This window comes from Bombus affinis, chromosome 6 (genome assembly GCF_024516045.1).
Source record: "Bombus affinis isolate iyBomAffi1 chromosome 6, iyBomAffi1.2, whole genome shotgun sequence".
Taxonomy (NCBI): Eukaryota; Metazoa; Arthropoda; class Insecta; order Hymenoptera; family Apidae; genus Bombus; species Bombus affinis.
Window position 1 is genome coordinate 6310545 of NC_066349.1, and position 14266 is coordinate 6324810.

Genomic DNA, 14266 nt, shown 5'->3' on the forward strand with positions numbered 1-14266 from the left:
CTTTCTTGGTGGGGCAACTTTCTTTGTAGTATAGTTCCTTAATCCGCCGCTGCAGTAAGTAACGGCTCTGCGATCGAGTTATGAATAATTTTTTTTTATAGTAAGTAGCCAGTTTACATTATTAAAATAATGTCAGTCAATTATGCAAACCATTATGCAAAATATTTAATAAAATGCATGTATATGTTTCATATATATTCTGCTTTATAACTATAAAATAATTTTTAAAACAAAAAAACATGCTTTTTTTGTGTACTAAGTATGATTATTTTTATTTATACATTATTTATACATTATTTTATTTATACATTTTATTTATACATTTTATTTATACATTATCAGATTTTTTAATATATATTGAAAGTATTTCTTAAATATATATTATTGTTATTTATAATAAATAATTATTAAAAATTGAAATTCAAAATGATGACATTTGTAACTATGATCATTAGTTTATGAAGGGTTGAAAAGAAAGAACGAACATCTTATTTAACACATGTTTAATGTTCCTAATATTTTATAATAAAATACATATCAAAATTACATGTGCTTAGATTAACATATCGATAGTAAGTCAATTATTATACAAATAAAACTTATACATATATTTTTGAATTAAGGCAGTATCTGTGTTTGAATAATATATATTAGGTCATCACATAAGTTCGTGCCGACTTTTGTGTACACATTTCATGTGTCGATTTATAAACATACGACAATAAGGGACCAATGCACTTGAAAAATAAACAATCTTAACATATATAACCGCTCGAAAAACGGAACGAACTTATGGGATGACCTAATAGAACTAAATGGTAATATGATATATTTGAGCAAATATAAACAGATATATTGTATAGAATTGATAGTTTGAAGATGTAATATCATTGAGGTAGAATATTTTAAACATTATGTACATATAAAGAAGGAAAACAACATTTTCATGATAAAATTTGTTTTGCTAAATTGAAATATAAAATTGGCATTAAATCATTTCTGTTAATTTCCTCCTTTTTTATTTATATATATATTACACATTTCTCGATCAAAATTGTACATTTGTAGCAAAAACCTCAGAAAAGATTCTATAAAAAGAGCATAATGTACATATAAAGAAGGAAAACAACATTTTCATGATAAAATTTGTTTTGCCAAATTGAAATATAAAATTAAATATAAAATTAAATATAAAATTAAATCATTTCTGTTAATTTCCTCCTTTTTTATGTACATATATATTACACACTTCTCCATCAAAATTGTACATTTGTGGAAAAAACCTCAGAAAAGATTCTATAAAAAGAGCATAATGTACATATAAAGAAGGAAAACAACATTTTCATGATAAAATTTGTTTTGCTAAATTGAAATATAAAGTTAAATATAAAATTAAATCATTTCTGTTAATTTCCTCCTTTTTTATGTACATATATATTACACACTTCTCGATCAAAATTGTACAATTGTAGAAAAAACCTCAGAAAAGATTCTATAAAAAGAGCATAATGTACATATAAAGAAGGAAAACAACATTTTCATGATAAAATTTGTTTTGCTAAATTGAAATATAAAATTAAATATAAAATAAAATCATTTCTGTTAATTTCCTCCTTTTTTATGTACATATATATTACACACTTCTCCATCAAAATTGTACATTTGTGGAAAAAACCTCAGAAAAGATTCTATAAAAAGAGCATAATGTACATATAAAGAAGGAAAACAACATTTTCATGATAAAATTTGTTTTGCTAAATTGAAATATAAAATTAAATATAAAATTAAATATAAAATTAAATCATTTCTGTTAATTTCCTCCTTTTTTATGTACATATATATTACACACTTCTCGATCAAAATTGTACATTTGTAGAAAAAACCTCAGAAAAGATTCTATAAAAAGAGCATAATGTACATATAAAGAAGGAAAACAACATTTTCATGATAAAATTTGTTTTGCTAAATTGAAATATAAAATTGGCATTAAATCATTTCTGTTAATTTCCTCCTTTTTTATGTACATATATATTACACACTTCTCGATCAAAATTGTACATTTGTAGAAAAACCTCAGAAAAGATTCTATAAAAAGAGCATAATGTACATATAAAGAAGGAAAACAACATTTTCATGATAAAATTTGTTTTGCTAAATTGAAATATAAAATTAAATATAAAATAAAATCATTTCTGTTAATTTCCTCCTTTTTTATGTACATATATATTACACACTTCTCCATCAAAATTGTACATTTGTGGAAAAAACCTCAGAAAAGATTCTATAAAAAGAGCATAATGTACATATAAAGAAGGAAAACAACATTTTCATGATAAAATTTGTTTTGCTAAATTGAAATATAAAATTAAATATAAAATTAAATATAAAATTAAATCATTTCTGTTAATTTCCTCCTTTTTTATGTACATATATATTACACACTTCTCGATCAAAATTGTACATTTGTTGCAAAAACCTCAGAAAAGATTCTATAAAAAGAGCATAATGTACATATAAAGAAGGAAAACAACATTTTCATGATAAAATTTGTTTTGCTAAATTGAAATATAAAGTTAAATATAAAATTAAATCATTTCTGTTAATTTCCTCCTTTTTTATGTACATATATATTACACACTTCTCGATCAAAATTGTACATTTGTAGCAAAAACCTCAGAAAAGATTCTATAAAAAGTGCATAATTTGTACTAGTAATACATATTTGATATAGAAAATGCTTTGTGCCAATTAACAGAAAATGAAACCATACACATTTATGGTTCAATTTACTCTTTTTCTTTTGTTAATAGAGTATACTCTATTCGATAGAGTATTGTTTCAAATAACCAATTGTTCTAGCTACATATACATGTAAAACGTATGATTATCAACTTTCATCATATAGGGGAGTACCATCTCCACTTAGACATACTCCGGGGACTAGAATTTGTAAATGGAGTTTCTCTAGGAGATTTATAAGACGGAGTACGTGCAGATGGGGTTCTATTGCGCGGAGTTGCTCTCCCATTTTGATCTTCTTGATTTCGTGGCGTTTTTCTAGATTCATCATATCTTGGAGTAGTATTATTATAATTAGAAAATGAATTAGAAGATTGCTTTGATCGAGCCCATGCTTCCGCCGCTTTTGTCCAATTCGTTGCATTAGATGTACTAGTGACAGATCTATGTGATCTTGCAGTTGTATGTGAATTTGAATTCATTGCTGGAGGAATTGGTTGTAAGAATGGTCCTTGAGAGTGGCTGGGTGTTTGTGGATGATGAGGCGTGTGGTGTGGTGTATGATAGGGGGTCATAAACGGAGTTTGGCCGGAAGGCGTATAAGGCGTACTTCCATACATTCCATAATTATTAACACTAGCAGCTCCTGGAGTGTATGGTGGATAATGATGTGGAGTTTGATTTGCTACTTTCGAGAGTGAATGTAACATGTCGTGTGGCATATTCTGTGCTACCCTCTGTATTGTATCTGCATTCACTCCTGAAAAAAAAGAAACAGACAAAAAGGAAGTTAATTTCAGTAGAATAAAAATTATTATAGGATCCAAATTCTTAGTAATATGAAACTTACCATTCACTCCTGGAGTACCATTGTATGGTGTTCTGGAAGTCATAGTTCCATGTGGAGTACCAGGTGTAGCTTGTCCTGGCATAGGATCTCTAAAGTGTTCTTTGAACCAGCGGAACAAGTCATTTATTCTATTAAACATTTGATCTCTAAATCGAAATCCATCGGCTATTACAGTAACATATTCATGACGGCAACGAGTTCGTGGTAAATACGAAAGTAAAAATTTTCCAGGATAATTCTAAAATGTATAACAAAAAATATTAATTTAATTGAAAAATAAAAATTTTGAAGTAGGAATATAAGCAAATATTAAATATTTTCGAACATACCTTAGTTGCAGATACAATATATGGTATTCCTCCAGGATTTTGCTTCTTCTGTTCCTTCAAAATTTCTTCTGCTTTATCTTTAATGCCTTCTACGCTTGTTTTGTAATATTTAAAATCTAAAAGTTCCGAAGCATAAGCAGCCATCGGATTAATATGTCTAGCGATAATTTCATCCAAATCTTCAAATTCTTCATTGCCAATCCATAAACTGCGACCCAAAGAGAATGCATTTTCTTTGCCTTCTTCCCTTACATCAATATGTTGATAAATATTTTCTGTAACTTTCCATGTTACGGTCAAATGATCGGCTCCCTTACTGCTAGGTCGTATTATTGCTTCCCCTTGCCTCATAGTTGGCATTAACTTTTCAGCTTCTGCAAAACTTATATTATGGAAACTAGGATGAACTATAAGACGTTTTACATAAGTTTGTCGTTGTTGTAATTTCTTAGCATCCTCATCTGTTTTCATATCTTTTTCTTCTGCCTCTACTTCATAATAAACGTCTCGCTGAGGTCTCCATTCGTGATTTTTATCAATAAGATCACTCGTCTTGCTAGTACATTCGACACTAAATCGTTCTACTTCGATCTTAATTATACGACAATGAATTACTTGTCCGACACGTACTCTTTCCTCTGGACTAGCGACATGTTTATCAGACAGATTTTTTACGTGAATGTATCCAGATATTCCATTATCCAACCTTAAACGAATTCCAGTTGCTTTCCCCGGACATGCACCGGCATCAAAATGATTCCATACCTCGAACAATTCTGGAAAATCGTTTTTCAAGCAGAATGGGCATTGCCATAATCCGGTTTCATCATTTCGAACAGGATTCGCTTGATCTAATTGATCTCCTCGAGGTCTTCTATGGCTTATACCAACAACTGTTGCCAAAATTAATTTACCGACATAGAAAGTTTCCGGAGTTTCTTTAGTCAAAATATCAAATAATTGTTCAGTATTTAGAGATTGGTAAGGTACACGGAGATCTTTGTATCTACAATTCAGTTCAGCTCTTATATCGTAAAGAGTAATGCACTTGTTTCCAAAACACTGTCTTTCAAGCTCTTCTGCAAATGCATCTAAATCTAAATCTTTTAATCTTTCTGGTGATTCAAGAATTTCTTCTAGGGCACCAGCAGGATTTGCATTTTCATCATCATACTCTAAAGCATCTACTGCCATTTTTCTTGCCCATTCATATGTCTCTGGATGTACACGCGAGCCATCTAGTACTTCCACATATGCCTCTGTGCTATCTCCTAAACTATTTGTATCAATTTTAATAAAACCAGCACAATTGACAAACACTTTAGGTCCCATATGACATGCTGTTATAAGCTGTGTTCTATTTTCTAATCTCTGATTAGTTTGTTTCAAAATCTTAATCAGAGCCTGTGCTTTTCTAGGTCCCAAGCCACATACAAATTGTACTAGGTTTGCTGTATAAGGCTGCTGAACTGCTGTATTTAAATCTACTCCTACTTCATTTATACGATTTATAAATTCCAAATATAAATTTTCTATAAGATCATCTTTAGAAAGTTGATCTTGCAAAGGATGATATTTAAGGCACAGAATTTCTTCATCTATGGTACACAACTGAGAGAATTCTAATAGAGGATCTTGTATTTTTCTTGCTAAAGATATAGCTTGTCTTAACAATTCTGGATAATCTCTGAACTCAGATATACTTCTATTACTATTTGCATAAACTTTAGTAAGTTCATTATCACATATTTCCACTTGGATTGTAGGAAATTGTCCTTCTTTTGCAAGATTAGCTATACATTCTTTTATATCAGATACAATCATTAATGCTTCTCTAGATTCACCACTTACTACCACAACATGTGGTTTCTTTGTGGCAATAAAATTTTTAATTCCAAGCAACTGTGCCTTTTTCAATGTCTTTTCACTTTCCATAAAACTATTTTTACGTTTCAATAAATGCGGTAATCTTAGGTAATCAGTACATTCTCCTTCTGGAGAAATTATGCAAGCAAAGGCGGCTTGAGACGGATCAGGCACATATGCCAAACCCATCACACGAATTCCTTTGCTAGTATTCCAATCTTCGTCATCTTCATCGGGAAATTCACAAGTATATGGAGCAATTTTTATCCAATTGTACATTTTGCGGCAACACGCTTTCATAACACATTCTTTTGCTTCTAATAAAAGATTGGATCTCAATTCTTTTTTCAATTGAGGTATAATAATCCGATTTAAAGCTACTTCAACACTGCCAGTTCTTAATGCATTCCAATCTTGGACACTTTTACTAAATTCGTCCCTATAATATAGTTGCTTTATTTCATCGATATAATTATTGCTAGTATTTCCTTCTATCACGTCACTAAAGGAAAGTGTAATTAATTTATCTTCTTCTGCTACAATTAGTTTTAAGAATTGATCACCAACAAGATCCCGTACAGGTTTATTTTTAAGATATTTTAATCCATAGATGGCATGCCCTTCATCTATCTCCTTTATTCCTTTTTTAGTTGGTTTTACGGATACTTTTGCTCTCTCCATATACATTTCTCTAACGCATTTACGAACTAATGGTTCGTGCGCCAACTGAATCGCAACCATTAATTGTGCAGCTTTAAGTACTTCGTCACTTGTTGTAAATATTGCAGAACAAAAATCATTTGCTACTATTGCAGGTTCTATTGGATCTTGATCTACTTCATGACGCTGATAATTGTCTTGAAGATTTTCAGCAAAATGTTCGGGTGAGAGACCAAATTTTTTAATAAATCCGTCTAGGCCAGCTTTTCTGCAAATATAGTAAGGACCTTTTCTAATCGGCTGCTTTAATGATTCGTCTATTTCTTCTTCTTCATCTTCTACATCAGCAATTTCAGGTAGATCTTCTCCAAGTTGTTGCTGTCTTTTCTTCAATTTAGCTTCCCTTTGTGCTTGTTTTTTCTTCTTATGTGCACTTTCTTGCATGGATGACACATCCTGATTATAATACAACATAAAATGTCGATAAATATCATTTAATTCTTCAAAAGTTTGAGCATTTTTAAGTCGTTCAATATCACCGTCTTTAATAACTCGTATGTTGTCAGGTAATGGAGCATCTGGATTTTTCATAATCTCATCTAATTGAAAATTCCTCATCTTCTCAAAGAGTTTCACTAAATTTTCTTTTCTTTGTTTAAGTTGGCACCATTTTATGTCAAACTTATAAATTTTCCACAAATCATTGATGTTTAACTCTGGCAACACGTATTCTTTTCTATAAAATGCAATAAACGGAACTTCAAAGTTCTGATTACGCATAAAATCTAAAACTTTCTTAATTTTGCCGATTGTTTGCGGACCCTTTTTAGCTCTTTCTTTGGCTTCTTCATTTAGATGAGAATCTTGTATTGAAATTGTTGGTTGACAGAATGCCTGTTTATATATCCATTCAGCTTCAAGATCTAATTCATCCGAATCTTCCACTGTAGGTATAATGGGAACAACGCGAAGTTGCATACGTTCAGGAATGTCTGTAATACGAATCTCATTGTCCACATCGGTGAAGTGTCCACGTATAAGTTCACTAGGTTCATATACTTCAAAAATACTTTTCCTTGTGCTCTTTCTCTTAAGATGTTTTTTTGATCGCCATGGGCGGTCTTCTGCATCATCATGACTATATTCATCATCTTCCTCTTCTTCCTCTTCAAACTCATCCTCTTCATATTTCCCAAATTCGTTATAATCAAAATCAATGCCAAAAATATCTTGGGCTTCTTGCAATGCAGCATCCGTATATGTAGGTCTTTTCTTTCTTCTCTTTTCGGTTATGGGTATTCCATCACCATCCACAATAAAATCATCTTCGTCATCACTTTCTTCCTCATCATACCTTTCCACTTCATCTCTGTGGTCAACTTCACTTCTTTCTTCATCCTCGTCTCCAGAACCTTGAAACAATTCATTGGCAATAGCATCTCTTCCATCGTCTATCTCTTTTTCTTCTTCCACTTCTGACTCTTCATCTTGTATTTTACGTAAACGCTTAAAACGACGTTTCCTTTCAACTTTAACTCCTAAATTTTCTTCAAGTAGGTCATAATCTTCATCTTCTAAACGATCATCAAAATCTTCATCATCACTTTTTTTACGTTTTCTAGAATCAGCAGATCCATCACTATCTTCACCATCATTGTCATCATCGATAGGACTATCATCAATAAGTCCGGGAACTTCTCCATCATCTTCTAGATATTAAACATACATATAATTTAAAGGAAGATGTTTCTAAGTATCAGTAAATATTAATTTACATATTATTAATGATGTATAAATCTTGACTCTAATATTTAATGTATAATGAATAAATAATATATATATATATATATAATAATGTATAAATAATATATATAATATGTATAAATAATATATATAATGTATAAATAATAATATTTAATGTATAAGTAATAATGTATTTCCTAGGACCTTAAAAAGCTTTGAAAGAAACAGTAACTAAATACTTTTTTGTATCAAAAATTTCACATACCTTCGTCGTCATATTCATCCTCACTGTCCTGCATTGCTTCTAATTTTTTAAGTTTCTTCTTTTCTTTAACATCAAGTTGTTGCTCTTCCTATAAAATTATGAAACATTAGATATGTTCACAATTATTATATGTTCACAAATAATTGCACGTATTTCACTATTTTATTAGTTACCTCACTTTCTTCTGCTTCAAAATCCAAATAATGTGCCATTTTCTATTAGAAATATAAGAATTTTTCGAAAAAATATATAACAAAGCAGAATAACAGACGGAAGAATCGTACTACGGCGCAAGAAGCACTGACTGATCGCTACAGCTGTTTAATACTACGCGTCTATGGGTATTGTGATCGTCCAGAAACTTTCTTGGTGGGGCAACTTTCTTTGTAGTATAGTTCCTTAATCCGCCGCTGCAGTAAGTAACGGCTCTGCGATCGAGTTATGAATAATTTTTTTTTATAGTAAGTAGCCAGTTTACATTATTAAAATAATGTCAGTCAATTATGCAAACCATTATGCAAAATATTTAATAAAATGCATGTATATGTTTCATATATATTCTGCTTTATAACTATAAAATAATTTTTAAAACAAAAAAACATGCTTTTTTTGTGTACTAAGTATGATTATTTTTATTTATACATTATTTATACATTATTTTATTTATACATTTTATTTATACATTTTATTTATACATTATCAGATTTTTTAATATATATTGAAAGTATTTCTTAAATATATATTATTGTTATTTATAATAAATAATTATTAAAAATTGAAATTCAAAATGATGACATTTGTAACTATGATCATTAGTTTATGAAGGGTTGAAAAGAAAGAACGAACATCTTATTTAACACATGTTTAATGTTCCTAATATTTTATAATAAAATACATATCAAAATTACATGTGCTTAGATTAACATATCGATAGTAAGTCAATTATTATACAAATAAAACTTATACATATATTTTTGAATTAAGGCAGTATCTGTGTTTGAATAATATATATTAGGTCATCACATAAGTTCGTGCCGACTTTTGTGTACACATTTCATGTGTCGATTTATAAACATACGACAATAAGGGACCAATGCACTTGAAAAATAAACAATCTTAACATATATAACCGCTCGAAAAACGGAACGAACTTATGGGATGACCTAATAGAACTAAATGGTAATATGATATATTTGAGCAAATATAAACAGATATATTGTATAGAATTGATAGTTTGAAGATGTAATATCATTGAGGTAGAATATTTTAAACATTATGTACATATAAAGAAGGAAAACAACATTTTCATGATAAAATTTGTTTTGCTAAATTGAAATATAAAATTGGCATTAAATCATTTCTGTTAATTTCCTCCTTTTTTATTTATATATATATTACACACTTCTCGATCAAAATTCTACATTTGTAGCAAAAACCTCAGAAAAGATTCTATAAAAAGAGCATAATGTACATATAAAGAAGGAAAACAACATTTTCATGATAAAATTTGTTTTGCTAAATTGAAATATAAAATTGGCATTAAATCATTTCTGTTAATTTCCTCCTTTTTTATTTACATATATATTACACACTTCTCGATCAAAATTGTACATTTGTAGAAAAAACCTCAGAAAAGATTCTATAAAAAGAGCATAATGTACATATAAAGAAGGAAAACAACATTTTCATGATAAAATTTGTTTTGCTAAATTGAAATATAAAATTAAATATAAAATTAAATCATTTCTGTTAATTTCCTCCTTTTTTATGTACATATATATTACACACTTCTCGATCAAAATTGTACATTTGTAGCAAAAACCTCAGAAAAGATTCTATAAAAAGAGCATAATGTACATATAAAGAAGGAAAACAACATTTTCATGATAAAATTTGTTTTGCTAAATTGAAATATAAAATTGGCATTAAATCATTTCTGTTAATTTCCTCCTTTTTTATGTACATATATATTACACACTTCTCATTCAAAATTGTACATTTGTAGAAAAAACCTCAGAAAAGATTCTATAAAAAGAGCATAATGTACATATAAAGAAGGAAAACAACATTTTCATGATAAAATTTGTTTTGCTAAATTGAAATATAAAATTGGCATTAAATCATTTCTGTTAATTTCCTCCTTTTTTATGTACATATATATTACACACTTCTCGATCAAAATTGTACATTTGTAGAAAAAACCTCAGAAAAGATTCTATAAAAAGAGCATAATGTACATATAAAGAAGGAAAACAACATTTTCATGATAAAATTTGTTTTGCTAAATTGAAATATAAAGTTAAATATAAAATTAAATCATTTCTGTTAATTTCCTCCTTTTTTATGTACATATATATTACACACTTCTCGATCAAAATTGTACATTTGTAGCAAAAACCTCAGAAAAGATTCTATAAAAAGTGCATAATTTGTACTAGTAATACATATTTGATATAGAAAATGCTTTGTGCCAATTAACAGAAAATAAAACCATACACATTTATGGTTCAATTTACTCTTTTTCTTTTGTTAATAGAGTATACTCTATTCGATAGAGTATTGTTTCAAATAACCAATTGTTCTAGCTACATATACATGTAAAACGTATGATTATCAACTTTCATCATATAGGGGAGTACCATCTCCACTTAGACATACTCCGGGGACTAGAATTTGTAAATGGAGTTTCTCTAGGAGATTTATAAGACGGAGTACGTGCAGATGGGGTTCTATTGCGCGGAGTTGCTCTCCCATTTTGATCTTCTTGATTTCGTGGCGTTTTTCTAGATTCATCATATCTTGGAGTAGTATTATTATAATTAGAAAATGAATTAGAAGATTGCTTTGATCGAGCCCATGCTTCCGCCGCTTTTGTCCAATTCGTTGCATTAGATGTACTAGTGACAGATCTATGTGATCTTGCAGTTGTATGTGAATTTGAATTCATTGCTGGAGGAATTGGTTGTAAGAATGGTCCTTGAGAGTGGCTGGGTGTTTGTGGATGATGAGGCGTGTGGTGTGGTGTATGATAGGGGGTCATAAACGGAGTTTGGCCGGAAGGCGTATAAGGCGTACTTCCATACATTCCATAATTATTAACACTAGCAGCTCCTGGAGTGTATGGTGGATAATGATGTGGAGTTTGATTTGCTACTTTCGAGAGTGAATGTAACATGTCGTGTGGCATATTCTGTGCTACCCTCTGTATTGTATCTGCATTCACTCCTGAAAAAAAAGAAACAGACAAAAAGGAAGTTAATTTCAGTAGAATAAAAATTATTATAGGATCCAAATTCTTAGTAATATGAAACTTACCATTCACTCCTGGAGTACCATTGTATGGTGTTCTGGAAGTCATAGTTCCATGTGGAGTACCAGGTGTAGCTTGTCCTGGCATAGGATCTCTAAAGTGTTCTTTGAACCAGCGGAACAAGTCATTTATTCTATTAAACATTTGATCTCTAAATCGAAATCCATCGGCTATTACAGTAACATATTCATGACGGCAACGAGTTCGTGGTAAATACGAAAGTAAAAATTTTCCAGGATAATTCTAAAATGTATAACAAAAAATATTAATTTAATTGAAAAATAAAAATTTTGAAGTAGGAATATAAGCAAATATTAAATATTTTCGAACATACCTTAGTTGCAGATACAATATATGGTATTCCTCCAGGATTTTGCTTCTTCTGTTCCTTCAAAATTTCTTCTGCTTTATCTTTAATGCCTTCTACGCTTGTTTTGTAATATTTAAAATCTAAAAGTTCCGAAGCATAAGCAGCCATCGGATTAATATGTCTAGCGATAATTTCATCCAAATCTTCAAATTCTTCATTGCCAATCCATAAACTGCGACCCAAAGAGAATGCATTTTCTTTGCCTTCTTCCCTTACATCAATATGTTGATAAATATTTTCTGTAACTTTCCATGTTACGGTCAAATGATCGGCTCCCTTACTGCTAGGTCGTATTATTGCTTCCCCTTGCCTCATAGTTGGCATTAACTTTTCAGCTTCTGCAAAACTTATATTATGGAAACTAGGATGAACTATAAGACGTTTTACATAAGTTTGTCGTTGTTGTAATTTCTTAGCATCCTCATCTGTTTTCATATCTTTTTCTTCTGCCTCTACTTCATAATAAACGTCTCGCTGAGGTCTCCATTCGTGATTTTTATCAATAAGATCACTCGTCTTGCTAGTACATTCGACACTAAATCGTTCTACTTCGATCTTAATTATACGACAATGAATTACTTGTCCGACACGTACTCTTTCCTCTGGACTAGCGACATGTTTATCAGACAGATTTTTTACGTGAATGTATCCAGATATTCCATTATCCAACCTTAAACGAATTCCAGTTGCTTTCCCCGGACATGCACCGGCATCAAAATGATTCCATACCTCGAACAATTCTGGAAAATCGTTTTTCAAGCAGAATGGGCATTGCCATAATCCGGTTTCATCATTTCGAACAGGATTCGCTTGATCTAATTGATCTCCTCGAGGTCTTCTATGGCTTATACCAACAACTGTTGCCAAAATTAATTTACCGACATAGAAAGTTTCCGGAGTTTCTTTAGTCAAAATATCAAATAATTGTTCAGTATTTAGAGATTGGTAAGGTACACGGAGATCTTTGTATCTACAATTCAGTTCAGCTCTTATATCGTAAAGAGTAATGCACTTGTTTCCAAAACACTGTCTTTCAAGCTCTTCTGCAAATGCATCTAAATCTAAATCTTTTAATCTTTCTGGTGATTCAAGAATTTCTTCTAGGGCACCAGCAGGATTTGCATTTTCATCATCATACTCTAAAGCATCTACTGCCATTTTTCTTGCCCATTCATATGTCTCTGGATGTACACGCGAGCCATCTAGTACTTCCACATATGCCTCTGTGCTATCTCCTAAACTATTTGTATCAATTTTAATAAAACCAGCACAATTGACAAACACTTTAGGTCCCATATGACATGCTGTTATAAGCTGTGTTCTATTTTCTAATCTCTGATTAGTTTGTTTCAAAATCTTAATCAGAGCCTGTGCTTTTCTAGGTCCCAAGCCACATACAAATTGTACTAGGTTTGCTGTATAAGGCTGCTGAACTGCTCTATTTAAATCTACTCCTACTTCATTTATACGATTTATAAATTCCAAATATAAATTTTCTATAAGATCATCTTTAGAAAGTTGATCTTGCAAAGGATGATATTTAAGGCACAGAATTTCTTCATCTATGGTACACAACTGAGAGAATTCTAATAGAGGATCTTGTATTTTTCTTGCTAAAGATATAGCTTGTCTTAACAATTCTGGATAATCTCTGAACTCAGATATACTTCTATTACTATTTGCATAAACTTTAGTAAGTTCATTATCACATATTTCCACTTGGATTGTAGGAAATTGTCCTTCTTTTGCAAGATTAGCTATACATTCTTTTATATCAGATACAATCATTAATGCTTCTCTAGATTCACCACTTACTACCACAACATGTGGTTTCTTTGTGGCAATAAAATTTTTAATTCCAAGCAACTGTGCCTTTTTCAATGTCTTTTCACTTTCCATAAAACTATTTTTACGTTTCAATAAATGCGGTAATCTTAGGTAATCAGTACATTCTCCTTCTGGAGAAATTATGCAAGCAAAGGCGGCTTGAGACGGATCAGGCACATATGCCAAACCCATCACACGAATTCCTTTGCTAGTATTCCAATCTTCGTCATCTTCATCGGGAAATTCACAAGTATATGGAGCAATTTTTATCCAATTGTACATTTTGCGGCAACACGCTTTCATAACA

General features: G+C 30.5%; 1 pseudogene; it reads right to left on the minus strand.

The window, feature by feature from the left end:
• Positions 1–2762: 2762 nt before the first annotated feature.
• Positions 2763–8528, minus strand: LOC126917362 (transcription elongation factor SPT6-like; annotated as a pseudogene).
• Positions 8529–14266: the final 5738 nt, after the last annotated feature.